General features: G+C 40.1%; 1 long non-coding RNA gene across 5 annotated transcripts; it reads right to left on the bottom strand.

Moving 5' to 3' along the window:
* Positions 1-1635: 1635 nt before the first annotated feature.
* LOC143656912 (uncharacterized) lies at positions 1636-17922 on the bottom strand. Of its 5 annotated transcripts, none has more exons than XR_013162631.1 (4): positions 17742-17921; positions 14665-14767; positions 14312-14416; positions 5899-10608 (listed from the first exon to the last, which is right to left on the bottom strand). It is a non-coding gene; the product is annotated as an uncharacterized LOC143656912 (long non-coding RNA). The 5 variants fall into 5 exon arrangements; XR_013162630.1 differs by lacking the exon at positions 14312-14416 and having other exon boundaries at positions 5902-8690; positions 9268-10608; positions 17742-17922; XR_013162633.1 differs by lacking the exons at positions 5899-10608; positions 14312-14416 and adding an exon at positions 1636-2636 and having other exon boundaries at positions 17742-17917.
* Between the last annotated feature and the right edge of the window lie 8538 nt (positions 17923-26460).

Below are 26460 nucleotides of genomic sequence, written 5' to 3'. Positions count from 1 at the left end.
GTTTCTCAAGCTATTGGAGAGGGAGGCAGTCGTCTCAAGGCTTTATGGGGATGAGAGAATCTGTTTCTGTTATTCCTTAAAGAGTGTAAAAATCTGACATGTAGAATCAAACTGACTCATTTCAGCCCATGAATTGGTTTTCTCTGTACTTAGCTTTCTACACAGATATTTAGCAGTCTTTGATGAATAAAGACTTTGATAATAAAGAAATCTAAGTCTTTATTAGATCTTGGGCCAAGACTAAAGCTCTAGTTTTCTCAATTCCTAGAAAGACATACTTCAATTCACTAAACTCCCTCTTGTTTTACCCTTAACCTTACCTTAGTTCTTGGAATTATCCTACTTTGTGAACAACTGCATGAATTATAATGTTGAACAACAGCAAAATAAAAATCACCAAAATTCACTTTGGAAGTAAACACAAATCCTGTTTTAGTTTCCCCACTATTAAAACAAATTCCGTAAAATGGATTGGCTTAATGACAGGAATTTATTGGATCAGAGTTTCAGAGGCTATAGGGCTTGCTTCTTCCTGGGGTCGGTATTTTTGGTCTGGCTGGCAATCTTGGAGATTCTTTGGGTTTTCCATCACATGGAGGTACATATAGTGGCATCTTCTTTTTCTTTCAGGTTCCATTAACTTCCAGCGTCTGGGTGGTCACATGGCTTCTCTCTCCATCTGACTTTCACTCTGCTTATAGCAACTCCAGTAATCCAGGGTAAAGCCCCTCCCAATTCAGTGGGGCCACACCTTAAGTGAAGGAACATCTGGAAGAAATCTTATTTACAATGGATTCTCACCCACAGGACCAGGGATTGGGACCTGAAATACCTTTTTGGGGAAACATTATTCAATCCCCAACTCTGTGTATGGTCTGTGATAAACTGCAAAATCCTTTGTGGTTGAAGTATCTAATTTATTTGAGGAAGCCAATAGAAGATGAGCTTTTGATAGGGAAAAATTACAGCTTTTTTCCTTTTTTCCAGGCAATAAGCTATTCCTAAAATAATTGTGTGTAAATTGATTATATGTAAATTGGATTGCGTTCAATATGGACTAATGTGGCTAGCCATTTAAAGAGAATATTTGGTAGATAATTTTGCAAAGTAATAAAGACCTCCAGGACTTTTATTTTTGCATTTTGAATGAAGAATGTAATAAAATCTAGAGAAAGTGTGGATGGAAGCACAGCTGATTGATTCATAATTGTACTTCATTATGCTTACATTCACAGGAATCTTGCAGCCATGTTAGTAAAGGAGACTTGGCTGGGGTTTCAGGCTTCTAGTTTACTTTGACTGTACCCATCAGTCTGTGTCACAACCTTCATGGCAATTAACTGTGCTTTTGTGTGCTAATTATCATTATCCCACTATGCAGTCATTATTATTCGGTTGTCCTTAGTTTGAAGCTGAAGCTTCAATCAGTCACCTAAAACAATTGCACTGGAGGCAGCTTTAGAAGTTGGGACTGAAAATCTTTACCTGAGCTCTGTTTCATTGTACTCCATTTCAGCACAGAACACAAAGCACTTCTTGACACAATTCTTTCTCAAATCATTGCTTTATCTACTTTATTAAAGCTAATTTGAAGTTTTGTCTTAAAACTAGGATGGGAGATGAGTGGTGCTTTATACCTGAAGATGTCTTCATGTATCTAATACATTAAAAACAACAACAACAACTAATTACAAAACCAAGTCATGTTTTATCTGATTGGGGCACCTCTGACTTTAGATGACCTTATTCAAGTTCTTATTTAGAACAAAGAGGGTGGTGCTTGTAGATTTGTTTTAATCCCACTGGACACAGAGTGTAAGGAGAAAATCGAATCAAATCAGATGTTGTCGGTAAAGCCATATTTCTTTTCCTGTGCTGCTCTTTTTCTTTCCTCCTCTTATGTTAAATCCATTCCCATTAAATCCCTAGGATGTGTGGGGATGGAATAAGAGGGCAGGCAGAGAGTTGCCCTTCCTGGAGTTTGCAAAACTATTGCATGCTGAGTCCAACCTGATGATGTATTTGGTCTATGTCTCCAAAAAGTCAAAAGTATTTTCAGCGTTGATTTCCCTTAAGAGTTTTCAGACCTCCTTTAAATTTGTTTAATGAGGTAAGAGGTGACCTTGTGCTCACATAGATACTCCTATTAAAAGACCTGGAGGTAAAACTTCGTATGTGTCTAGTTATTCTGCCTCTAAGAGGGCAGGGATGGACGTAGGATTATTGCAGCTCTCTGCTGAGGCAATAACTGGGCTAAAAGGGCAGAATACATTTTCCATTGCATTCCAGTGATGACTGTTGCAAATCACATGAGCACTAGTAATTCATTCATGCACAGATGCAGAGCTGGGTCTCAGTGCAGTAGTTTTGAACTTGCTGCTGACTGCATTAATTGATTCATTTAGAACATCCCCTCCCTGCCATGCAAATCCCAGTCACAGTTTCCCTCAACAAGAAAGTGGCACCCAGGTAGGTTCCTGGATGTGAGGGTGTCATATGCTTGAGGATGTTGTCGTCCAAACAAACCAATCCCCTTTTAGCTGGGTCTGATTTTGCCAGAACATCCCACAATCCTAGGAGCTTCAGTAAGAGGCTTTCTTCTTTAACAGAGGGGACAGCTGAGCATTTTGTCTTCCCTGTGGGTTGCAAAAAAGGGACTGGATTACTGGTTGCACGTTAAACTAGCCACTGTTCTTCTGAGGGAAATGTTGGGGAGTGCTAATAAATCATAGGATTTTCTGGTTGGGAACATATTAGTGAAAAGAAAAAAAAATATCTCATCTTGATGTTTAAATGATATCCCCTTGATACCACCCATATCTGTTTTCCCAACTACATGGTGAACTGTGGAGCAGATTCTAAGTTTGGTCATTTTTTAGTTTACCAACACTTGCTAGAATAGAATGACTAGCATCTATCAGAAACAGAAAAAGGGTTATAGGAAAGGATGGAAACAAAATATTTAAAGTTTGAAGTTCACACACTCTATTAAGGAATCTTGCCTGGAATTTTCATGAAAGTTTGAAAATTGCTCCAGTTTATAGTCCCCTTGGGAGAATGTGACTACTTTTTTTCTTTGTTCTTTGAAATTTTGCCTTAAGTTTAAAAGCAAAAACTTAACTTTTCCTGAGTGTATTGAGTATGTGTACACAGGAATATTTTCTGGCTGAACATATATGTGTTATATTATTTTTGCTGAAAATCATATTTTTGGTAAAGAGAGATATTTTAATCTACTGGTTGCAGAAAAATAACCTAAAAATCATGATTTTATACAGCGTGATTCTGGCAGGATCACAAAAGCTTTCAAAAGAAGTGGAAACCATGCACCTTAATATGTAGGCATTTACCATGGAAAACATTTGCATAACCAAAATTCCAGTTTTTTTTTTCTTTCTTTTTTTTTTTTGCTAAGTGCCTCTATTAGAGAAACATGACTGAGGAAGAAAAAAGAGGGGAAAAATCTGAAAACTTCTCTCCAACAGGGGAGAAAAAAAAAACCCCACTAAACTAATCTCTCGTCCCTAACATTATTCTCAACAACCAAGAAGGCCATGGAATTTTAAGCGGTGAACGTTTTGACCACAATAATACCCACCACCATGTCTGAATTCCCCATTTCCTGAATAGGAATTTAAAACAACAACAACAAAATATTGTGTGAACTAACAAGGCAAACGCATGTATTTGTAGGAGTTGCATGTTTGCTTACTACAGTAGTTTAAAAATAGTTGCCCAGTTAACATCTTTTCCACATAATGGAGATGTCAGAGTATGTTTATATGATTGTGTAAACGGTCATAAGCTGTTTATGTAGCTCTGTGTGGCTGAGCTATGGAAGACTACGGTTCGGTTCGGCAAAGCCCTCGGGGATTTTACCCTGAAGTAGCTCTTCCCTTGAGAGAGAAGCCCTGGTTCCTTCAGGAGTTGCTGCAAAAGCTTTCCAGATGAGGGCGGCTGGCTCTGCCTGTCAGACTCACTTTGTGCTGGGCGGGTGAGGGGCTGGGGCACTGTCCCCTAAGCTTACCCTGAGATTTGGGTTGGGGTGAGAGTGGGGTAATTTCTCCGAGGAGGAGGCATGACTGTGAATGATCAAGGTAACACCACTGTGCTAAGCATTTGCTTTTGAATGGCAAGGCTTTCAATATGCCCACACACCACAAATTGATCCTTGTATCTGTTTCATCACAACCGTTTCTTCTCCCACGCACGTATTCCAGTTTGAAAGCACGCTGCAATGGTGAGATTCCCGGGCTGTAACACCACCTATCTCGCCAACGTCCTCAACCTAAAGACATACAGGTGAAACCTACCAAACGTCCCCTCCTCCTCCTCCTTCTCAAATTCAGGTCTCACCCATGGCTTCAGACTTCTCAATCCAGAAGCGGGAGTGTTTTTTGACCCTGGCCAGGACGCCCCGAATTCCACGTCTACAGGGGCCAGAGGTTTGGGTACCCGGGCAGGTCACGTCTCCTTGTGCCCCGCGTGTACATCTCCAATATTCCGTTTGCAAAAGACAGGCTTCAGCTTCGTATATCCCCTACTACTAGGCAGAACACTCTCTACGCCCCTGCACGGGAGCCGGGTTGATAGTCTATAGGGCCGGGGAACAGGAGAGGCGACCTTTACCAAGTTCGCGTGCGGGCGCCAGGAGCCGCCGCCTCCACCCAGGCAGGGCCCGGCAGGTGCTGCGCACGAGCACCGGCCTCCTCCTGCCACCGCACGGAGCATGCCCAGCTCAGCTGTGCGCGGGTCCCCGCCCTCCCCGAGCCTCTTTCCGCTCCTCACGCCTCTCCCCCTCCTCTATTCCGAGGAACCGGCAGCTGAACTCCGCGTTGCCGGGTTTTTTGAGCCGCCGCGAAAGCAAGAAAGGAGGGGAGCGCGGCACCAGACCCAGCACCGGGTTCAACACCAGGATTGGTCGCAAGTAGGAAGCTTTTGCCACTACACCGGGACCCTCGGACTGTGTCGGCGCCGCCTTGAGGATCTCCGGGGCCCAGCGCTCAGGTGCTGAGGTAAGTGAGACACGAGCTGCCGGGATCCGACACCAGCCTGGGCGCACGGGCTCGCGGATCTGGGGGAAAGAGTACGGCCCTTGAAGGCTGCGGGGTGGAGAGGAGCTACCCGGGGCTCTCGCTTCTGCGAGGCTGCCTTGAACCGGACAACCCTGCAATGCCAGGGAAGTGGCCGCTGTGCGCCCTGAGCCCGGGAGGGACGGGGCCATACCAACGCCACTGTCACCCCCCACGGCGACCCTTCTCCTTTTTAGTCGGAAAATAAGTTTGTTGTACTGCGAGGCAGCCACAAAACAAGGAGCGGAGAGCCCGGAATGCCTCGGGAAGCTTTTCTTAGCTCCCTCAACTCGTTCTAGCTACTGCTCCCTCTCCGCGCGCGCTCTCCCCTGGCGCACGATTGCCTTCTAATGCCAATCCCGGGACTTGTGATGTTTCCGATATCCCAGCTGAAGCGGAAGGCGAACTCGGGCAGGTGTTGGAAAGGATTTAGGAACTAAGGGATTTAGGAGCCCGTAGGAGCTGTATTTCATTCAGACTCTGTGTGCGGGTCTCAGTGCTAAGCGCTGGGGGCAAAGCGGCCAATCACACTAACGAGGTCCCCGGTCTTGTGGCGCGTACCTGGTTTCCCCAGTCTCTGTCTAGGGAGCTTGCGAGGGTGGTGTTCGCGTCCAGCAACTTCAGCTGATGTCAATTTCCTTTGAGAGGCAAAAGCAATCGCCTCATCTCTCCGGACCCAGAAATGCAGTGAGATGTGTGCCAGGAGCCCCGCAGACACCAACCCGCTGGCCCGCCTTCTGCCAGAAAACCTTTGTGCAATTCCTTTCTTTGTGATTCAAGTGTATATTTTATTATTTGTGAAAGATGTGGAGGTGTGGGTAGGAGGACGTGGGCTCCTAAATCTCTCGGAACTAGTCAGGGAGTCTACTGCATGAAAACATTTTGCAGCACCGCGGAGCCGCTGCGAGGCGGCGGCTTGGCGCGGGAGGGAGCTAAGGCGGTGGGTTTTGCGCGGGGGTCTCCAGATTTGAACTGAAAAGGCTTGCGGAGGTTGTGTAGGGCGAATAAGTGTGCCTGATCACCTTGAGTATCATCTTCTGCGAGAAGAAGGGGAATATGGCAGATTTTGGGATGTGATGGAGGTTGTTTGCCCGGAAGAATTCTACCCCTGGGAGGAGTGTTCGTGGAACTTTTTCTAGTTTTCCTACTGGAATCAGCATGGGGGTGGGAGGGCATATTTGTCAGAATAGCGGGGTCTTTTAATTCCCAGAAAGCTCCTCCAGTTTACTGTGTTGGAAACCAGATGAGTCAAGGAGTAACTCTATGTAACTGATTTGGCTGTACTTAACAGAATAATGTGAAATGTGTTTGTATTCCTGCATGTTTGAGATTTAATGATTTATGTCCGTTAGGGAGTGGAGTAGGAGAGTCAAGACTTAGATTTAGTACAGGCAGGTCCACGTAGGAGCATTTCAAGCCGGCCTGATTAGCAAGTTCTTTCTTTTTCTCTATCTTTCTACCTATGTGGGTGAAAAAGGACAGTGTGCCATGGAAGCAGACACAATGAGGTGATTTTGTGGCTTTTAGGAGAAAATTTTTACATTCCCCCACCCCTAAGTTTACTCTTGCTATCTTCATCTTGATTTCATTCAAGACTGTGAATCTCCACAAGGGGTAGTGGCAACCGATTGATTGCTAAGAATCAAACCAAGCTCCATGAGAATAATTATTTTTGCAGCCTTGTAAAATGCTATTGATTTTTTGTTTGTTTGTTTAAACTGGCTTCAACTCTCCTGAGTTGATGAGGAAGGATCACGGTGATAAACCTCATTATTTTTTCATTCTGAACACTACAAGGTTGCTGGCAAGCACAGAACAACTGACCTTCTTAATAAGGAGGCAGGATTATAATAGAAGTGAAGGTTGTTCACGGCTGCAGGTCAGAACCATGAGGAAATTTCAACAAAGGCAGATGTCCTTATTTACAGCCTTTACAAAAAACGCTTTTCAGTTCCTTTGACTTGGGGAACTTTGTCTCCTCCAGTCAGTTCAGCACATCTTTCCATAATCAGTTTAGATTGACAGGAGTGACTAGAGAGCAAGCTTTTCAAATGCTTTTAGCTTTTTTGTCATCCACTTAATTTATCTAGCTGTTTTTTCCCTTCTTTTTGTTCAGAAGTGGGTTTTCTTTTCCTTTTTTATTTTTAACCTCTTAGCACTTAATCTCTTGGCTAGAATTTTTCTTCTGAAAGGTACACAGGACATGTATTACTTAAATTTTTGTCTTAAAATGTAAAAGAGACTTGATTAATTAAGGTGCTCAGCAGAAAACCCTCCATGATAGTTTTGAATTCATCTGCCAAGTGTATCTGATAACTTTATGGATAATCCTTTGTTATATTCACAGCATAAAGATGGAATGCACAATATTCTCTTTTTTAATGAAGGAAATTAATTTTTTTTTGAAAATTTGCTTTTAGATGAGTTTGAGCGAATTGATTTCACATGAATAGGTAAGGGTGTATGCACATAAAGATGCACAGAGTTTTGTTTTTTGATGTGCTTTAAATTTGATGGAAGCAGGGTTTATTATCTAGATTAACTGCTTTTCATTTTATTATTTTATACTCCTGTCTGAAGAAAAGTTGTCCATATATCACTAACATTTATGTTTAAGTTATACATGTATATTATTATATTGATATGACACAGATTACAAAGCATACACAGAAAGAAAATAAAGAATGAATAAATACAAAATTATAAGCAGAAGTTGAATATTGTTTTCATGGATTCCAGCAGATTGTTTTGCACAGTTCTATGGTTGGTGTGGATGTTTTACCTTTATGACCTTATTTTTGGCTGTACTAGTCATCATCCCTGATACTGTAGCCAGCTGCATAACTGGCTGTGTCTCCTGTAAAAGATGGGTTCATGTTTGTTTCCATGCTATGGACATATCTATTTGGATGGAATGAGGCATGAGAGATAATTGTGTTTGTGAGGGGGACATCCTAGATCTTCCTAACTGGATGCATAAATGAAAACAAAATTAAAGAATGAAGTTCCATCAATCAAGAAGTGAGGAAAACAGGGACTAAATGAATGAAGAAAGAAATGACCCTTTCCACATTGCTGTATCATGTGGGGGGGTGGAAAAATAATTTACCTTGGAGCAGATTAAACTGAATCCAAAAGTGGCTCTACCATTGGTTACTTTCATGATGTCAGGCAGTTGGTTCCATTACTTATTTGCCTCACTATAAAATTTTGCTAACATCTAATTCATAGCATCCCAGTGGGAATTAAGTTTGAGAGTATAGAGAAAGAGCCTGGCTGTATTAGATTGGGTAGGTTAATAGCTATAACAGATGAACCCCAGAAGTATTCTGGTTCAGATATGAAATGTGCTCATTTCTCGTTAATGTGTAGGCTCCTGACTGGACGGCACTACTCATCCAAAGTGCGATTCAGAGTCCATTCTTCATTCATCCCATGCCTCTGCCCGTTAGCAGGGTCACCCTGCCCATCTGCATCAGGCTATAGACAGGGGACAGACTTGGAGGATAATTGGCCAGGTCTGAAGTGGCACATATGTCACTCTTGCTTGCATTGTGTTGTCCAGAACTCAGTCCTATGGGGATGTATCTTTCAGGGAGGCTGGGAAATGTAGTCTAGCTGTGTAGTCAGGAAGAAGAAGAAATGGTTTGGTGAACCACTAGGATTTTCTTCCATGCTAATACCATGGGTAGCGTTTACTCTGTGTTCAATAAATATTGCTTCCCTTTCTTCCTGCAATCCTATTTTCCTAGCCAAAAGACAGGAACAGATATAAGAAATGAAGTAATAGTAGAAACAAAGGCATATATAGTGCTAATTATGTTCCAGATACTTTTTTTTCCTAATCACTTTGTCCTCCTGGAAGGGATCATTATTGTCTCTACTGTGTAGAGGAGGAAAACAGGAATGGAAGGGTTAAGTCATTTGCCTGGCATAGCTAGTAGGTGACTGAGCTGGGATTTGAACCAGGTTTTCTAGCTTCAGAATCCATTTTCTTAACAGCTACACTGTACTGCCTCTTTGTTCTTGCTTCAGTACTTTTCTTACTTAAATACTTGGACCACCTTTTCCTCTTGTATGTATATAAGAAAGTTTCCAGGAGAATTAAAAATCCTGAAGAAGAAAAAAAGTATATCTAATCGAAAGCATACTAGAGTAGAATTAGATGTGCTGTAGGTTTATCTTGAGTACTTACCAAGTTCAAGGGAAGATATTTAAGTAGGACCTCCACTACAATGTTCTTTCACTTTGGAGAAACAAATTGCCAGGATCTGTGTCCTGAATTACCACTTTTCTCTTACGTTTCCATGGTGGGTATTCTGTTTTGCCACTTTCAGGCTACAGTATGTGAGGATAAATTCCTTCTCAATTTGTAATGAAGCAAGTGTTGGTAAGTTCACAGCTAAAATATTCTCCTGATCATCCTTTCGATCCATGGCATGGCTCTTCATAGAACATGCCTACCTCCCAAGAAAGGAATCCCTCCTGTTTTTCTCTCAGCCTTGCAATCATTTTTTCATTATTTCCTGCATAACTACAGATGCCTCTGTAACTCTAGGATCTCCTGAAAGAAATGATCCCTCTTCTTGCACTCATATATCGTCTTGTCCCTCTTAGGTTAGAGAATATTTCTGATGTCACCTTTCGTATGTATTTGCCTTTTGCAAAAATGCTCATTGCAATTTGGTGTTTAGTGGCTGCAGTGGAAACTTTTGCCAAGAAAATTCTCCTTTGAACCTGATAGAATCATGTTTCTTCTTGTTCAGCATGTGTTTGTGGCATTTTCACAATTAAAAAAATTGATGATATATACCGTCTCACAATGTAGGTAAGCAGATATACTGTATACTTATCAGTTACCTCTTTCAGGAAAGTGCCTTGTTCATTTCCTCCTGACTTTCCCTAAAAGCACAATTGTCCTAAATTCCCCATCCTCCCAATTTTCTTCACTTCTTTGCTATATGTATTTGTGTGTGTGTGTGTGTGTGTGCACATGTCTTTTCAAGCCTCTTCTTTGCTTTAATGACATTGTTGTAATGAAAAAGTTCTAACATGCTTCCTGTCAAGGAGCCAAGTCTCACAGGGCCTTGTGACAAGCCAACACTACCTGTAATGGATAATCTTGAAATTTGCAATGACTTAAAATGACTTCTTCCTTCTTGCTCATGAGGTGATCCATTGCTGGCAGCATGTTTCCTGGTTGAGTTGCTTCCATGTGGTCATTCAGGGGTTCAGGTTCCATATACTCTTGTGGCTTTGTCTTCTTCTAGGTCCCTAGAATCCTCATCATTAAGCCAGAGTATGAGAGGCAGGGAGAGAAATTTCAAGAGACATCTCATAAGAAATTATTTTACGCCCAGCCTGGAGGTGGTTTCATGACTTTAGCCCACATTCTATTGAGCTGAACTCAGGTTTTTGGCCTTTCCTCACTTTTAGGGGAGCTGGGAATTGGAAATATAGCTTGGTGCCTCTTAGGAAAGAAAGACAGGTCTCCAATGAATGCATGTGAGATCTTCAGCTAATTCTCCTTTTCTCTCTGTAGGGAGAGCACAGACATCAATTATTTGCCATTCCTTCCAGTTACAGACCCCAATTTTACCTCGGGCCTCTATTACTGTCCCGTTCCTAGTACATGTGGTCTGGCTGAGACTACATTTCCTGCTTAAGGATTGAAAAATGTCTCCCAGGCCTGGCGAGGAGGAGCACGGAGTCTCCCCTTCTACAGTATTTTTTCAAGAATGGACATGGGCTCCAATGAGAACCACGGAGGAGCCGTAAGATGTATTGCTGCTTCTCAGTGGCTGAAGGTAGGTACGTGCAGGCCCCTTAACCAATTACTATGGACAGGGAGATTAGAGTCAGGAAGGATGTGTGTCTGCCACTGCTGTGGAGGTCACCATGCATGTACTTGAGAAAAGCAGCCAGCAGAAGGGAAGTCAGAGGAGAGAAGGAGAGAAACTCCGTCCTCTTATATGGCTTAAGCCCTTGAATCCAGCTAATGTACCTTTTGAATTTTCAGCTTTGTGAATTCATCAAGTCCCCTTTGACTTACACTGGTTTGTGTTAGATTTCTATCATCTTGCAGTCAGTTCTGATGTATTAGATCAAGGAGAAAAAAAGAGGGAACAATTATGGATAGGGGTTGGGGAAATCTAGTTTTTGTATTTTTGGTTTTTGTTTCCCCTGAACTATCTGATAGTGCCATTATCAGTTGTGCATCTAACAGTGATTCTACTCCCTTGAAATAAATGAGGCTTCCAGTCAAAACTCATTTAAATTGATATTCTACTACCTAGGTACACATATCCCTTACTAAATCATAAAGCCAAAATTCTCATTTTCATGAAAGCCTTTCTTTCATACTAGGTCTGTGGAAGGGATATGGAGGTAAAATCACATCCTCATTCTTAGTTCTCTCTTCTAAGATTTATTCTGATCCCTCCTAGATGATGTTCTCCTTTCCAACCACACTTGGCCATCCCCTTTTCTGTCAGGTCTGCAGTACCTGGCTAAACCTAGTCTAGTCATCCTAGAACTTGTCATGTGATCTTTTCCCACACCTTTGTTAACATTGTCACTCTGTCTGGTCTACTTTTGCTGTCCTTTGCCACAGTGTTAATTACAGTTTGTACAGTGCCCAATAAAGTTTCTTTCAGTAGAATTTGGGCATAAAGAGTAGCCCCCTTCTCTGAATGTTATCCTATTGTACTTTTTTTGCCATGTCACTAATATAACAAGCATGGGTTGACCAACATTTCCAATGTTCCCAGAAGTGAGGTGTTCTCAGGATGCTGGACAATCAGTTTTAGAACTGGAAAAACTGGAATAAGTTCCTCATCTCACCCACTGCATATAATAACTCATACTTCACATCACCCTATACTGTGTGAGTTCTTTGAGACAGAGGATAAGAGCTTGAAATTGGCAGTCAGACAATTCTTACCAGTCCCTACCAGTTATTTTATACTAGCTGTGTGATTGTGTAACTGACAAGTTATCTTCTATTTCTTGGATCTAATTTCTTTGTCTGTTTAGTGGGATAATATGCATTTTTTAGGGTTGTCATTAAGTAACACAATAAATTAAGTCAGTGTAGTGATAAGAGCATCTATAAAACTGTAGTACAAAAAGGCAAAAGGGTTTTGTGAAGATGAAATCGAGCAGAGCATGCGAAATACTTGGTACAGTGCCTAAATCCTAGTACACTTCCAGTACGCATGATTTTATTGACTATTGTTATTCATTCTTGAGTTTCTCTGGCTTAAAACATGGTAGAAACTAACAATGCAATTAAAACTCAGAGAATACATGTTCATGGAGCATTAGTGATATTGCAAGGACTTTGAAATAAGTGGAGCAATCAAGTCAGTGAGAGTTAATAAGAAATATTTGAGATGGATTTTCAGTCTTTGAAACTTGAAATAGCAGGAGTTGGCTGCATGATTAGTTCCTCTTTAATCAGGGTTTTATTTTTCTTGCTTATTTGAAGTCAGAGTCTCTCATTTTAATGGTTTGGAAAGAAAATATTTTCAGTATTTGCAAGGGTCAGTTTGAGCTCATGACCCTAAAAATATTTTCACTATGAATGAAATAAAAGTGTTGCATATCTAGGAAAGGAGTTTGGTACCATAAGAAAATGAGGATTAGGATAGCAGAATCTCTGTTGATTGTATAATGATCTTGATATTAAAAATAAAACACACTAAAAAATGTCCTTTTTTTTTTTACTATGGTAAAATATCCTTTCTAACTTTGAGCTAAATTTGTGTGTGTGAAAAAACTTTGTGTCCTATACAATTGTACCAACATAAAATTGACTATATATGTTGCCTATGCCTTTCAAGTTTGCCATGGAAATTTCCAGTGAGGGACAGGTGTGATGTGTGTTTATGCTGAGATGAGCCTAGTTTAGACAATAAGGAGATCAAATAAACAAAAATGACATGACTCGAATTCCAAAATATGTTTTATAAGGCTTGATTCTAGGCACATTTCCACAATTTTGAGTTGAATAAATTTGCATTGTTACTATATTGTGATGGCTCTTCTGCTATCACATATAAATATGAATATTTTTGTCTTTGGTGACTCATTTGATAAGCTTGTTAGCCAGCTATTGATTCTAGACTGTGCAAATTATCAAATTAAGTGGGAGTCCAAGCATTATTTTTACTATGTTTAAGTAAAGAAATAATAACTACTGAGTCACACTTGTAATTCCTAGCAAATATTATAGTACGTATGTACTTATCTGGGATTATTGGAACTAAATTGTTATAAATAGAGGTGACTTTGTAGTCTCAAAATAGTTTTTTAAATGGAAATCTCTGTAAAATGTATTATTTTCCTGCTTAAACAGGTGACAGCATAATTTACTTCTTAATGGCATGTGATCACCATGAGAACATGGTATAGTAGTTTAGAATAGAGCATGGGCCTTGGATCAGACAAACCTGGATTTAAATCTTTGTTCTACCACTTAGTAGCTGTGTGATCTCGAACAAGTTCTTAACTCTTCCAAGACAGTTTTTTCTTCTGTGAAATGAAGTTGATAGTCCCATGGAGATGTTAGGATCATTTAATGTATGAGTTTAAGACTTTAGTACGTGTCCATGGCACATTCTAAGCACTAAACACTATTTGTTAACCTCATACCGCACAGATGTTTTAAAAAAAATTTTGTTAAAGCAATGATTGTTATTTAGGACTGTGTGACAGGACCCCTTCGAGTACTGCTGAGATGTTGGTGCCTACATTGAATGACCACAGCCTTCTATGACTTTCTGCTGCCCCCAGATTGTCCTCTATGATGCCTTGCTTTAGTGAACCAGTCTTTTCTATTTTTTTGTTATTATTATCCTTTGCCCTTTGTGAATTAGAGAAATCAAATGTATAACTGTCCAAATGGTATTCATGTTAAGAGTAAATAGGTTCTGAGTGAGGCTCAAAAGGACCCTTTTCCTTTCTTGTGTGTGTGTTTGTGCATGTGTGTGTGTGTGTGTATGTGAGACAGAGACTGAGAGTGAGAGAGAGAGAGAATAGTAGTATATGGATGCTTCATATTTCTTAATGGCTGTTTAGAGCTTTAACTCCTCTCACTGGCTGTTAACATATGTGATGGTTTGAAGCAGTATGTACCTCTAAAAATCATGTTCTTAAATTGAATCCACTCCTGTAGGTTTGTATTCATTGTGACTAGGACCTTTTGATGAGGTTACATCAGTTGAGGTGCAACCCACCTCAATCAGAATGAGCCTCAATCCTCTTACTGGAGTCCTCTGTAGGAGAATGAAATTGAGACAAGAGAGAAAGCCATGGAAACAAGAAGGTGAAAGCATTGGAACCTGGAAGAGAAGGAAAAAACCAGCAGACCCTGTCATGTACTTTGCCATGTGGCAGAAGAGCCAAGGATCACTGGCAGTTTGTTTTTGGGAAGAAAGCATGCCTTGATATTGCTTTGATTTGGACATTTTCTCAACCTCAAAACTTGTAAGCTCATAAATTCTCCTTTTTCAAGCCAGATCATTTCATGGTATTTGCTTTAAGCAGCTTAGGAAACTAAAACACCATACTACAGAAAATAGAAAATTACCTGCTTTAGTATTATTGTCACATATATTTGTAAGGTGTCTTATAGCAGTACCACATTTTGAAGATTCCAATGTTAGAGCTGTGTGGAATGTTGGCTCTCTTACCTGCAGTACAGTAAATTACCAGTCAAAAGTCTATACTCTGAGTTCATGGCATTTATTGTGTAAAAAGTTCTATTTTATTTTCTTTAACACATTTCAAAGTCTCATTCACCAGTGACTAGAATCTAACTTAAAATTTCTAGCGTTTCCCTCCAATTTTTTAAACTTAATTGTCAGAATTATAGACACAGCAACAATACAAGATACTGTTTAAGATGGCTATTACATGTGTGTGCATGCATTATGTAACTTAGCCTTATTGTGAATTTATAGTTCCATTAATTTTTTAACTTTTTAAATTGTATAGTATAACAAAAAAGCAAAGAAATTAAAAAAAACAATAGTTTTCAAAGTACGCTTCAACAAGTGGTTATAAGACAGATCCCAGAGTTTGTCATGGGCTGCCATATATATGATTCTCCTAGATTTTTCCTTCTAGCTGCTCCGGAATATAGGAAGCTAGAGAGCTTAAAATACATTTTTGTCATCACAATCACATTTTTTTCTTTTTTTTGTGAAAAATAACATATATATACAAAATAGCTATGAATTTTAAAGCACAGCACCACAATTAGTTGTAGAACATATTTCAGATTTTGACATGGGTCACAATTTCACAGTTATAGCTTTTTACTTCTATCTGCTTTAAATACTGGAAACTAAATAGATATCAGTTTAATGATTTAGCATTCATACTCAATTGTTAAATCCTATATTCTCTATATAATTCCACCATCACCTTTGATCTTTCCATAACTCTCTTTAGGGTTGTTTGGGTTATGGCAGTTCTAAATTTTTGGTATTGGAAGGCTCTGTCACTAATATGAGGTAAGGAGCTGGAACTATCTGATGTTCTGGAGAGGCTAGGCTAGGTTTCAGGACTTATCTGGACCAGGGACCCATCTGGAGGTTGTAGGTTTCTGGAAAGTTACTCTAGTGCATGGAACTGTTGTAAATCTTATCTATTGCCCTAAGTGTTCTTTAGGATTGGCTGGAATGGTCCTGGTTGGGGTTGGCGGGTTATGATAGGTAACAAGGTCTACCTGAAGCAACCTCCAGAGTAGCCTCTTGACTCTATTTGAACTCTCTGTGCCACTGATACTTTATGAATTATACTTCTTTTCCCCCTTTTGGTCAGGATGGAATTGTTGATCCCATGGTGCCAGGTCTGGATTCATCCCTCGGAGTCTTCTCTCATGTTTGTCAGGGTGACTTTCACCCCTGGATGTCATGTCCCACAAAGGGGGAAGGGCAACGATTTCACTTGCAGAGTTGGGCTTAGAGAGACAGATGCCACATCTGAGCCACAACAGAGGTCCTCCAGAAGTAACTCTTAGGCATGCCTATAGGTAGTCTAAGCTTCTCCGCCACCTACATGAGCTTCACAAGAGTAAGCCTCATGATCAAGAGCATGGTCTATTGGTTTGGGTATCGCTAAAGTTTGACACAGTATCAGGGGATTTTCTGATATTAAGGTTTAATAGTTTCATATTCTTTCTCCCTTCCCTCAGAGGACTTTGCCAATACTGTTGATTGGATGTTTTATGGTTGTCTATTACAGCAAGCCACTGTATCAGAACTGAGGTGCAATTAGTGTTATTTTGAGATTCTGTTTTGAAGATCTGGTTTGGGCTATAGTCAAGAATCTTGTATATTAAAACGAATAAATTATCAAATAGGCTCCTATTCATATTCTTTCTGCTTCAGCTATATCCTGTCTTACCATCCTGCATCAAGCAAATGCTGACATGTGACAGAATAAATGTGTAAAAATGGTTCAAGTTGTACAGAGTCGAATGTGATTGAATATTTATAAAAGATGTACACTTCTTATTGTTTGTAAACTTGAAAATACTGGTAAATGAATTTCTGTTTATTCTGAAGAATAGCAGTCACTTTAGAAGTGCTTTTCATTTCAAAACTTAGCATGCCTAACGGTAATGACTTGGTATATTAATAGCTATACAGAAAGAGTTTTACAAATTTAAAGAGAAACAAGTTAATGTTATTTTACTTTCTACATAATTTTTTTAAATTTAATTTTATATTTTGTTGATATATATTATATATTCACATACCGTGTAATCATCCAAAGTGTACAATCAGTGGTTCATAATATGCATTTGTCATCACGATCAACTTTTTTTTTCTTTTTTTGTGAAAAATAACATTTATACAGAAAGGCAGTAAGTTTCAAAGCACATCACAACAATTAGTTGTGGAACAGATTTCAGAGGTTGGTTTGGGTTACAGTTGCACAATTTTAGATTTTTGCTTCCAGCTGCTCTAAGATACTGGAAACTAAAAGAAATATCAATATAATGATTTAGCACTCATATTTATTTGTTAAAACCTGTAGTCTCTGTATAACACCGCCAACACCTTTGAGCTTTCTCCCAATCTTTAGGGGTATTTGGGCTATGCCCAGTCTAGCTTTTTCATTTCGGAAGGGCTGTTGATACTATGGGATAGGCAGTTGGAACTAGTTGATGTTCTGGAGCAGCTGGCCCCTCCGCATTTCAGGGCTTATCTGGTCCAGTGACCCATCTGGAGGTGCGTACTTTCTATGTATTTTTATAAACTTCTAAAAATTAAACATTTTCGGTATGTTTGTTTTAAAATTGTCTGTTTTTCCTCCTTATATGTAGGCTTACTGTCTACTTTATGGAACTCAAAGTATTTATATCATGAATTGTTTTGTTTATAGTTTGTCATTTAACCTCATTACTTAGATGTCTTTATTATTTTTATATTATTCTTTCTATATTTCTAATACAATGAGAGCTTATTTACTGTTTTCCATTGTGATATTTAAGAAAAAATTATTGTATTAACTGATATAAAGCCCACAGTGTCACATTTTAACCACATTCAAGTGTACAATTCAGTAGTATTTATTTTATTATCAATATTGTGCTACCATCACTCATATCCATTACCCCAGTGTTTTTATCTCCCACAAACAGGAACTACTCACCCATTAAGTTAATGGTCCCTCTTTCTGCCTCACCTCTTCTGCCCCTGGTAACCGATAAACCATTCTCCGTCTCCGTGAAGTTGCTTCTTCTAGGTATTTCATGTGAGCAATGTTATATAATACTTGTCTGCTTGTGTCTGGTTTATTTCACTTAATATGATGTACTCAAGGTTCATCCATGTCACAGCATGCATTGGAACTTCCTTTTTGTGACTGAATAATACCCCATTGTATGTTTATACCCTGTTTTGCTTGTCCATTTATCCATTATAGGATGCTTGGGTTGCTTCTACCTTTTGGCTGTTGTGAACAATGCTGTTATAAACAGTGGTGTACAAATGTCTATTTGAGTCCTTGCTTTTATTATTTTGGGTATTTTCCCAGAAGTGGGATTGCTGGATCATATGGTAATTTTATTTTCAATTTTCTGAAGAACCGCCAAACCAATTTCCACAGTTGCTATACATCTCTACAGTGCCACCAACAAAGTGTATGGGTTCCTATTTTTCTGTATTTTCTCCTAAACTGTTATTTTCTGCATTTTTTTAAATGACAGCCATCCTAGTAGGTGTGAAGTGATATGTTGTGGTTTTGATTTGCAATTTCCTGATGGCCAATGGTTTGTAAGCATCTTTTCATGTGCTTTTTTGCCATTTGTGTATCTTTGGAGAAATATCAAATTAAACCCTAATTCAAAAAACCATATTTTGAATTAGGTTTTTTTTTTCTTTGTTTTCTTACATGGGCAGGCACCGAGAATCAAACCTGGGTCTCCAGCATGGCAGGCAAGGGCTCTGCGTACTGAGCCACCATGGTCTGCCCTTGAATTAGGTTTTATTTCTTTTGTTATTGGGATGTGGGAGTTCTTTATATTTTTTGGATATTTAACCCTTTATCAGATTTAGAATTAGCAATTATTTTTTCCCTTTCTGTAGGTTGTCTTGTTCACTTTCTTGATAATATCCTTTGATATACAAAGTTTTAATTATTACAAAGTCCATTTTATCTAGTTTTTTTCCTTTTTTGTTCTTGTTTTGCTGTCATATCTAAATCACTAAAATCCATTGTTTTTACTTTTTTCTCCAATTATCTACTAACCTAACTCAAGTTAGAATCAAGTGATTGACAGACCCCATCCTGTCCTTAAATTATCTGCCATTAGATTATACCCCAAATAAAATAGATCATATAGAAACTACTATTTTTTTTTCTAAGTGATGCTTCTTAGCACAGACCAAATGTCCGTGACAATCCTTAAGCATATACTCTCAATGCAAAGAATGATAAAAACTCAGCCATCTCTTATGCCTAAGCTTTTGGATGTCACCACCACCAACTGCCTGAATTACCATTGCTGAGTAACTAAAGGAATGTAGGGGCTTCCTGTATATATATGAAAATGATATAATTTATTTTCCATCAGTAGGGACTATTTGCATTCTTTATTTATCCCTGTTGTTATGTATCCAATATCCTTGACTCAGAACATGCATTTGGACTGGGCCTAGTTATCTAGTCCATTGTTCAGTAAGGAATCTCATTCATACAGGAACTTTGCTCATGACCTTGAAGTCACTGTAGTCCATAGATTGACATGTCCTGGGAGCTTGTGAGAAATGCAGAACTTTGTCCCCTATCCCAGATCTATTGAATCAGAATCTTCATATTAACAAGTGATTTGTATATGCATTAAATATTGAGAGGCCTTGATTAACATCATAGTCTTAACTAAGTGAAACATCGGGTCTTCTGTTTCTTGTCCAGTGTGTCAAGCCTGCTTATTTGTATATTAATGACCAATACTTGAGGATTAGGGATAGGTACAGTTGAATTTGACCAAAGGATTATCAGAGTCTAGTGTGGTAGATGTATGTATATATATAAATTGAAGGTGGAGTTTGGTCAATATGAATGAAATAGACAATGCTTTGAAAATCATTGAAGGAAGACTTTATGATTAGTCACATCATGTTCTCATAATTTTCTGCATGACATCCTTAGTGGTAGAGTATCTCAAGCCATTTTTGCTCTGGCGGAAGGTCAGGTGGGCCTGGGAATACTACGTCAACCATCACACCCATGGTCAGCCCTTCATGAGTACTTAAGCAGCTAGTTCAAAAGATAGGTTTCTGGTGTAGACATATGAAAACATGTTGCCTATGATTTCAAGGAGCTCTTTACTTCATCTAAAAAGAAAACTAAAATTACAGGTGATGCGGGATATGATGGTGACATTTGCAGAGAGATTATTGGGAGAAATTGATAATTTGAGATAAGGTAGGAAGTTGGGCAGAGTTTACAAGTAGGGGTTAGAAAAAAACATTTAAGGAGGGTAGAGGGTGTATGATGGCCTGGGGGCATGTTCAGAGATGGGTGTGGGTGAACTTTAAGGATGTCAGAGGGTGGTAGCAGGGACTTTGTGTTACACAACTTCACAGACTAGAAATGTTAGTGCTGTCTGCAGAGTTGGACAGAGACAACCAATGACAGTGTGATTGATGCATCATGGAATTGGGTGAAGAAGCAATCTCAGGATATGAAACAAGTGGGGAATATGGGGAATTTGGGTGATATTCTTCAGACCATAGAAAGCCATTACAAGATTTTTAAAGGGGCAGGGTGAGATCAGATTGTTAAATTTCACAAATTCATCTGAATCAAACATGGCGATCTGAATGATGGGTTAAGGGTGGTTTGTGGGGCGGCATCAGCTTCTGTCCACACTTTTAGATTTATGCCTGAACTCTGTTTAGTTCTTACTTCCTATTCTGATTCATTTTTATCATGCCATGTAACAGTAAACTGGGTACAAAAGTACATTTGCATTTTATTTAGATAAAGTATTTATACTTGTTTAATGCATTTCATATTTAAACCCATTATGCACATGGATTAACAAGTGATTTGGGGCTTAAATGAGAGAACTGAGAAAATGGGTAAACAACAAAGTTGATTGTGTATATAAGAGAAAAAGAGAGCATCTCACAAGGTAATTAAGTGCTTTTATTTTGTAGCATCAGAATAATTATCTCACGGCTGTAGGATTCCAAATGGACAATTTCAGTTGAGTACAGGGCACTTTTTTTTTTCATTTTAATACAGATTTTATTTGGAATGTCACAGGTTTATGCAGCAAGATATGCAGGGCCCATCTGTTGCCCAGTGTATTTTCAGATTTCATTCCATATCTCTCCCCTGTGACTGAGGTACATTCTGTTGTTTCTATCCTTAGATATTATTAAATGGAAAATAATGTTTTTTGACATTTTAGATAGATGCCATTGATACTATAGTGGATTTTTTCTTTCTTAAGTCACAGGAACAAAGTCTTTTTTGTTTTCTTTTGGCATGGGCAGACTCTGGGAATTGAACCCGGTCTCCGGCATGGCAAGCAAGAATTCTGCCACCATGCCACAGTTGCACCAAGTTTCATTTCTTAACAACAAAACTCTTACTCTCTGTGTGGCCTTGGTGGATGATAAATCCAGAGCCCATTTTCCTACTAGGAAGAAGGCTAGGAATGCCCGGCAGCTTCCTCAGCCAGGTCATTCCTCTCACTGCCCCAGTATAGCAAAGGAGGAGATATGTGACCCAACCTTGGATTTTTGGACCCTCTCCTCATATGTGGAATCTTGATTTTGATAATATAATGATTGAAGAATTAACTAGTAGAGTTTATACTTTTTACTGTGGCAGGATCATCTCCAGGCTGTCCAATTTTATGTGCTACAGGAATTCCTGTGCTCCAGGAATTTTTGGAGCTGCTTGGCTTTCAAATTCTCTGTTCTCTCCCGTGAATTCACCATATCCTTTCTATAAAGTTTTTTGCTTAGATTTGCAGAGTTGGTTATTCTTGCTTACAACCAAAGAACTGTAAAGAGAAATGGAGGTCTTCCCAGCATTTACACATGTTTGGAGATGTCATGGTCAGGTTCATGTGTCAACTTGGCCAAATGGTGGTACCTGTTTGTCTGGTTGGGCAAGTGCTGGCTTGTCTGTTACAGTCAGGACATTTCATAGAATTAAATAATGATCACATCAGCTGCATCCACAGCTGGTTCCATTTGTAATCAGCCAAGGGGCGTGTCTTCTGTAGTGAGTGATGTGTAATCTAATCACTGGAAGCCTTTTAAGGAGGATTCAGAAGAGACAGGCTCTTTTCCTGTCTCGGCCAGCAAACCTCTCCTGTGGAGTTTCTCCAGACCCTCCATCAGAATCGTTGGCTTCACTGCCTGCCCTGTGAATTTTGGAATCTGCATTCCCATGGTTACGTGAGACACTTTTATAAATTTTATATTTATGAGTGTTCCCTGTTGATTCTGTTTCTCTAGAGAACCCTAACTAATACAACTTGATACCAGAAGTGGGGTGGTTCATAAGAAACAATCATAAAAATAGGTTTTTATGAATGGTCTCTACTCTGACTGGACTCAGAGGCGCTGAGGACTCTGATTCACCTAATCAGAATGACACTCCCAATCCGTGGAATGAGTTGACAAAAGAGATGGTCAAAATATCACCATTCGATTCTCCTAATGCTTTGCTTGTACAAAGCCAGGCTCTGGGAGATAATGTTTTTGACATTTTTACGGAGTTTTGTTAAAATAAAAGGTATAGAGATGTTGGTTGGTTGTTGTTAGATACACTGGGTACATTAAGGAGTGAAAGAGATGGGCTTAAGGCTTCAAATGAGAAGCTGAACTCCTGTCTGACAGATGTAGAAGTTTCTATGAGTATCCTGAAGAAAAATCTTTTTCCTGTAGCTGCAGACTTGAGATCTCCAAAAATCAGACTCAAAATCTTATTGTTAGAGTAGCAGCTTTACAATGTAAACTGAAATCTCAAAGTTGCATGATGTCTGCTGTTAAAGTGAGGGCATTGATTGGAAAGGAGTGGGACCCTGAAAAATGGGATGGTGACATATGGATTGATAATGATGTCAGGGGTGAGGTTGAAACTCTTGGTCATGCTGAGTCTTCTCTAGATAACCCTGTAATAGTCTGTCCTGAAGACATAACCGCCCCACCTCCAGCCTGCCTTGAGGAGTTGGCCACCCAACCTCTTCCTGAAGGGATTAGCCCTAGAGTGATTAATCCTGTTTCACCAGATGAAACTGCAAATAAATGCCCTGAAGCAAATGGCTTGGAAGATAGTTCTAATTCTTTTCATGATCCACCCCCTCCACCCTCATTCTTCCAGACCAATAAATAGACTAAAGTCCCAACAGGCCCCTAAAGGTGAGGTACAAAGTATCACACATGGGGAGATATGTTGCACTCCAAAAGAACTGTGTGAGTTTTCCAATTTATGTAGACAGGAATCAGGGGAATATGTGTGACAACGGATTTTAAGGGTGTGGGATAATGGTGGGAAGAATATAAAGCTGGATCAGGCTGAATTTATTGATATGGGTCCACTAAGCAGAGATTCTGCATTCAGTGTTATAGCTCGAGGGGTTAGAAAAGTATTAACACTTTATTCTGATGGTTGGTTGAAATATGGATCAAAAGGTGGCTAATATTACCTGAGGTTGAAATGCCAGAACTGCCCTGGTATAACGTAGATGAGGGGATCCAGAGGCTTAGAGAGATTGAAATGTTAGAGTGGATTTATCATGCAAAGCCTGCTCTTACACCCCAGGAATATCCAGAGGATGCACCTTTTACCAGAACAGTGAGAAATAAATTTGTAAGACTAGAGCTACATCCCTGAAGAGCTCTGTAGTTGCACTTCCCAGTAGGCCAAATATTACTGTAGGAACTGATGTCACTGAGCTGGAATCCTTAAACACAATGTGAATGACGGGATACCAAGTTGGCAGAAGCCAGGTGGCAGAAGTTAATCACCAAAGACAGGGTGGACGTGGCTATTATAATAGACAGCACTCAAAGCAGGAGTCAAAATTATATGACTCGCAGAGATTTGTGGCATTGACTAGTAAATCATGGGATACTTAGAAATACAATAGGAGGGCAGTCTACTAAATTCTTGTTCGAGCTCTGTAAATAAAAGAGTTCTAGGTCAAGTGAACAGAAGTCTAACCTGAATTACAAAGACACAGGGTCACAGCCCTTTAATCAATTTCCAGACTTGAGACAGTTTACAGACCCAGAGCCCCTAGAATGAAGGGGAGGCCAAGTCCATTTGAGGGAGAACCCTGTTACACTGCCACAAATTTATGCTGTTAATCTTCCCCAAGGAGACCAATGGCCTTTTACCAGGGTAACTATGCATGGGGAAAAGGAAATGATCAGATATTTTGGGGATTATTAGACACTGGTTCAAAAGTGACATTAATTCCAGGGGACCAAAAATGTCACTCTGGTCCACGAGTCAGAGTGGGGGCTTATGGACGTCAGGTGATCGATGGAGTTTTAGCTCAGATCTGTCTCACAGTGGGTCCAGTGGGCCCCCGGACCCATTCTGTAGTTATTTCCCCAGTTCCAGAATGTATAATTGGAATAGACATACTGAGTGTGCTGGTTTCAAAGGAAGTATGCCCCCTAAGAAAAGCCATGTTTTAATATAAATCCCATTTCATAAAGGTAGAATAATCCCTATTCAATACTGTATGTTTGAAACTGTAATGAGATCATCCCCCTGGATGATGTGATTTGGTCAAGAATGGTTGTTAAACTGGATTAGGGGACCTCCACCCATTTGGGTGGGTCTTAATTGTTTATTGGAGTTCTATAAAAGGGGAAATGTTTTGAAGAAAGAGATTCAGAGAGAGCAGCACCATGAAGCAGAGTCCACCAGCCAGTGACCTTTGGAGATGAAGAAAGAAAACACCTCCCGGGGAGCTTCATGAAACCGGAAGCCAGTAGAGAAAACTAGCAGATGACGATGTCATGTTCACTATGTGCCCTTCCAGCTGAGACAGAAGCCCTGATTGTGTTCACCACATGCCTTCTCACTTGAGAGAGAGACCCTGAACTTCATTGGCCTTCTTAAATCAAGGTATCTTTCCCTGGATGCCTGTGACTGGACATTTCTATAGACTTGTTGTAATTGGGACATTTTCTCGGCCTTAGAACTGTAAACTAGCAACTCATTAAATGCCCCTTGTTAAAAGCCATTCTGTTCCTGGTGTGTTGCATTCTGGCAGCTAGCAAACTAGAACACTGAGCAACTGGCGGAATTCCCACATTGGTTCTCTAACTCATGCAGTGAGGGCTATTATGGTGGGAAAAGCCAAGTGGAAGCCAGTAGAACTGCCCCTACCTAGCAAAATAGTAAGTCAGAAGCAATACCAGATTCCTGGAGGGATTGCAGTGATTACTGCCAGTCTTAAGGGCTTGAAGGATGCAGGGGTGGTGATTCCCACCACATCCCCATTCAACTCTCCTATTTTGTCTGTGCAGAAAACAGCTAGGTCTTAGAGGATGACCTTGGATTATTGTAAACTCAACCAGGTGGTAACTCCAATTGCAGTTGCTGTTCCAGATGTGGTATCATAGCTTGAGCAAATCAATACATGCCCTGATACCTGGTGTGCAGCTGTTGATCTGAAAAATACTTTTTTCTCAATAGCTGTTAGTAAAGACCACCAGAAACAATTTGCTTTCAGGTGGCAAGGTCAGCAGTGTACTTTCACTGTCCTACCTCAGGCGTATATCAACTCTGCAGCCCTATGTCATAATCTTGTCCTCAGGGACCTTGATCATTTCTCCCTCTCACAAAACATTACACTGGTCCATTATATTGATGATATCATGTTGATTGGACCTAGTGAGCAAGAAGTAGCAACTACTCTAGACTTACTGGTAAGGCATTTGTGTGTCAGATGATGGGAGATAAATCCAACAAAAATACAGGGGCGTTCCACCTCAGTGAAATTTCTGGGTTGTATCAGTGGTGTGGGGCATGTCGCGATATCCCTTCTAAGGTGAAGTATAAGTTGCCGCATCTGGCCCCACCCATGTCCAAAAAAAGAGGTGCAATGCCTAGTTGGTCTCTTTGGATTTGGGCGATAATGTATTTCTCATTTGAGTGTGCTTCTCCAACCCTATTTATTGAGTGACCAGAAAAGCTGCTAATTTTGAGTGGGGGACCTAAACAAGAAGAGACTCTGCGACAGGTCCAGGCTGCTATACAACCTACTCTGCCTCTGAGCTGTATGATCCAGCAGATCCAATGTTGCTGGAAGTGTCAGTGGCAAATAGAGATGCTGTTTTGAGCCTTTGGCAGGCCCCTATATGAGAATCACTATGAAAACCCTTAGGATTTTGGAGCAAAGCCATCTGCTGCAGATAACTACTCTCCTTTTGAGAAACAGGTTTTGACCTGTGACTGGACCTTAGTAGACACTGAACACTTAACCATGGACCACCAAGTTACCATGAGACCTGAGTTGCCTATCATGAGCTGGGTGTTGTCTGACCCATCAAGCCATAAAGTTGGGCATGAGCAGAAGCACTCTATTGCAAAATGGAAATGGTATGTATGAGATAGGGCCAGAGCAGGTCCTGAAGGCACAAGTAAGTTACATGAGGAAGTGGCCCAAATACACATGGTCTCCACTCCTGCCACATTACCTTCTCTTTCCTAGACCAGAGCTATGGCCTCTTGGGGAGTTCCTGACAGGGAATTGACTGAGGAAGAGAAAACTTGTACCTGGTTTACAGATGTTTCAGCATGATATGCAGGTACCACCCAAAAGTGGACAGCTGCAGCACTACAAATCCTTTCTTGGAGTGTCCTTGAAGGACAATGGTGA

This window comes from Tamandua tetradactyla, chromosome 15 (assembly GCF_023851605.1).
Source record: "Tamandua tetradactyla isolate mTamTet1 chromosome 15, mTamTet1.pri, whole genome shotgun sequence".
In the NCBI taxonomy this organism is placed as follows: Eukaryota; Metazoa; Chordata; class Mammalia; order Pilosa; family Myrmecophagidae; genus Tamandua; species Tamandua tetradactyla.
The sequence above is the reverse complement of the archived record's forward strand: the minus strand, read 5'-3'. Positions and strand labels throughout refer to the sequence as shown.